Raw genomic sequence first — 4,021 nt, forward strand, 5'->3', positions numbered from 1 at the left:
TTTCATTTGGCGCCAATTAATAAGATAAAGTAGCGGTTTAAGACCGCTATCATATGCAGTCTATAGCAGCATTATTTAATTTGCTGCTAATAAATGCTGCGAAAATCATATATTTTTAGTAGTGATTACAGAATAGGGGTGATTAAACAAAAAAAAACTAAATCTATAATCTATAAGAAAGATGCATTAGTATTAACACGTAACTAAACTATCCTTATCCTACTTAGTTTTGAAAAAAAAAAACTGATTAGAGAACAAAAGAGAGAGATTAATTGCTTAATTACCCAAAGATGGACGAACGAACTATTGCCGATAGTCTCTCTACTCTTTGTGATGCTTAGAAAGGGACATCAATAATTTCTTTCTGATTCTTATTCATCAAATATATTCAAAAGTAATAGAAGATAAATAAGAAAAATAGAGAGTTGTGAAGAAGAAGAAGAGGAATAAAACAGAATTTAGAAAGGGGAAATTTGATAGGTAGGACATTTTCACTTCCTGTATGTGTCGAACGCATGCCCGGGCGTGCATGAGCTATTTAGGAAGGATTTTTTTGAGGGAGTTAGTAGGGAAATTTAAATGTAGGGACTGTTTAGAGATTTCTTTTTGATTTGTATGCATTAAATAGTTTGTTTTTCTAGGATTAGGTCATCTTGAATTTGGTTGAAATTTGAGATCTCATAGTTTTTTTTTGGCTCTAGCGACGTCTAGAGATTTGGGAGAGATCGATCCTCCCCTCGAATAGAGGATCAAGTATATTGTTATTTTCTTTCGTAGTTTATTTTCTTGCAATAAATTTTTTATTTTTCACTGATTTTTCATTAGAATTATGAAGATTTCTCACTATTTTTGCCCTCTTGATAGGATTTACTTGAAATCTTCAAGTGTTTCCTATCACATGCTTCTTCTTTCATAAGCAAAAATTGCCAAATTGCAGAAATCTTTGAAGAACCATTGTTGTTTCGCTGGCCCACTTGTGTTATAAAATATAAAAGTTTTGACCTCCTCTTTGCATGTTTATTAACATTGCTTTTGATTTATTATCAATTTCACTTCCATCACTGCATATCATGTAGATGTTCCGCTTTCAATTGATTGTTGATAGTGCGTTAAAGTTGTATGAGTGAAGCTTGAGAATCATTCTGTTGGCTCTCATTTCTTTGCAGTTTTCTATTATTCTCTCAATCTTATGTAGAGTTTCAAATTTCTCATGATTTGGTTTATAAGTTATTGAGGAGACGTTAATATTGACAAAATTTGTTTATAAATAGCTTTATATTGATAAAAAATTTAACAAATTTCCTATTCAAACAAATAGTTAGATAGTGGATCTATATGACTGATATATAAATTTTTCGGAGAAATTTATCAGGTTGACAGAAGTTTTAGAAGAATATGTCGATATGTATGTAGATTAATATATTTACATCATTTAACAATCTTGATAGAGGTTCTGGAAACATTTTCTTGTTTATTGTGTTCTTTAATTTTGTCTCAAAGACTTGGATCAAAGTTTTTAAATCATCACCAAAAGATGTGGCTAAGCAGCTTAAGGTATGGATATATCCTTCATTTGTTTTTGATCCTATTTTGTTATTATGTGCTGATAGCAAAAGAGATTTTTTATTATAATTTTTATTTCTTAAATTATTTTATGATTGTGAATTTGTTTTTATTTGTTTATAATCCTATTTTGTTTTAATTTGTTTATGATCTTATTCATGGCCCTGCCTTGAATACTTCTTAAATTATTTTTTGATTATCAATTTATATAATTCAAAAGAGATTTTGTATATGTTATCACAATCATAATGTCGCACAATTATATTTTTAAGATTCTAGCAACGTGCACTGTGTGCATGTGCATTTAAACTAGTTAATTAAAATGGATGATCAGAATTTGTTGTGGAAGGAAACTCAAGCCCTTTTTATAATAATAATATATATATTATAAAAAATGGTTCGAATCGGTCGAACCGTAAACCTCTCCTTCCGGTTCATTGTTCGGTCCGATTTTCACAATCTTGATTTTTCCTCTTTAAACAAAATAATTATGAAATCGAATTTAATTTAAAATTTACTAGCAAATAAGGAAATACCTAATGGTGTTGTTATTTCTCATGTGTAAAATCAATTCATATTTGGAAGAAAATCTGAAATTTCTTTTATAAATATAACATTATAGCTTGATGTTGATATATTAAATTAAAAGTAGAAAACAGATGACCAGTTTATCTTAATTGACCCTTGAGCGAGGACGACGTACATCGGATACGCTGATCATGGATGCGACTTGCGAAGAGGGTAGGTCAAGTTCGAGTTTCTAAATTGATACAGACCCGACTCATTTTTTAATGAGTCGAAAACTAAAACTTAAATCTGACCCGTTAAAAAATGAGTCGACCCTAATCCAAATTATTTGAATCGATTCCTGGGATTGTATCAATAATTGTGATCCTTATCTACTACATATATTATTTTTTTTCTATTGCCGCCCGAACGACCATCTAGATGGCAGGGTTTTACTAATCTTCCTGCATGATTGAGAAATTGGCACCGGCCATTGAGGTATCAGTACTCTCACCCTTAAAAGTAAACCCCACCCTCCCGCACGCAGCCACAACTCCTTCACAGGCATCCCCTCCGACCTTACTCCACCCAATTAATGGATAGTTACAACCCCACCGCCGATGGAAGCATCGACGACGAGGCCGCCTGCCTCTATGCGATGCAGCTCGTCAGCTTCTCCGCCTTCCCGATGACCCTCAAAGCCGCAATCGAACTAAAACTCCTCGAAACCATCTCCCTCGCCGGCCCCGGCGTTCAACTCTCTCCGTCAGAACTTGTCTCTCGCCTCCCCTTCATCTCAAACCCCCAAGCCCCCGTCATGCTTGACCGTATTCTCCGCATCCTCGCCAGCTACTCCATCCTCACTTGCTCTCTCTCCCCATCCGGCGAGCGCCGCTATGGCGCCGCTCCGGTTTGTAAGTTCCTTACGCCCAACGCTGATTGTGCTTCTATGGCTGCGCTCTATCTAATGACTCAGGATAAGGTGTTGATGGAGAGCTGGTACTATCTCAAGGATGCTGTGATCGAAGGCGGTATTCCGTTTAATAAGGCGTATGGGATGACGGAGTTTGAGTACCATGGAACGGATCCAAGGTTCAATAAGCTGTTTAATGATGGGATGTTATCATTACAAATAAATTGTTGGAGATTTATGAGGGTTTTGATGGGTTGGGTTCGTTGGTGGATGTGGGAGGCGGAGTGGGGGCGACGTTGGGAAAGATTACGGCCAAGTATACCGGGATTCGAGGAATTAATTTTGATCTCCCACATGTCATCTCCGAGGCCCCTCCTCTTCCAGGTTTCTCAATTTGCTTTCATGAATTTTTTATTATTTCATGATGGGTTGAATGTACGGCTGTTGAAATTTTAATGGAGTGGAGCATGTCGGCGGAGATATGTTCGAGAGTGTTCCTACCGCTGATGCTATTTTCATGAAGGTAGATCTAATTGATTTTGAAAAAAAAAATAGTTTTTTTTTTCTTTTAAATTTACAGTACTTATCTTTAAAAAACAAAATTAAATTTCATTAATATTTGTTAGATAGTTAATATTATATTTATCATTTTTTAATTATACTTACCTTCTTTGTTATTAAATACGTAATACGTATTAACTAGATTTATTTTTTATAATTATATTGACCTGACAATTATTAAATTTTATAAAAAAAATGTGTGTTAGATATAATGTTGCAAAATGAATTTTAAAATTATGAGATTTACAGAAAAAAAATTAAATTTTTAAGTTTCATCTTGATGAGTTTTGCATCAAAATATTGGGAGATAGGATTTATTTAAATTTTGTATTACATAAAAGCTATAATCTATTATAAAGAGATTCATAAATATGAGATAATTATTATTTGAAAAAAATATGTATAATACTAACTTTCTATAATGAAGAAAAATATTTAATTAAATCAGATTCGATTTAGAATATAAATCAAGATTAT

The 4,021-nt window shown here is 33.3% G+C and overlaps 1 pseudogene; it reads left to right on the forward strand.

Moving 5' to 3' along the window:
* Window positions 1-2,232: 2,232 nt before the first annotated feature.
* On the forward strand, window positions 2,233-3,465 carry LOC110108296 (annotated as a pseudogene).
* The last annotated feature ends 556 nt before the right edge of the window (window positions 3,466-4,021 follow it).

This window comes from Dendrobium catenatum, unplaced genomic scaffold (assembly GCF_001605985.2).
Source record: "Dendrobium catenatum unplaced genomic scaffold, ASM160598v2 original_scaffold_86292, whole genome shotgun sequence".
NCBI classification, from domain to species: domain Eukaryota; kingdom Viridiplantae; phylum Streptophyta; class Magnoliopsida; order Asparagales; family Orchidaceae; genus Dendrobium; species Dendrobium catenatum.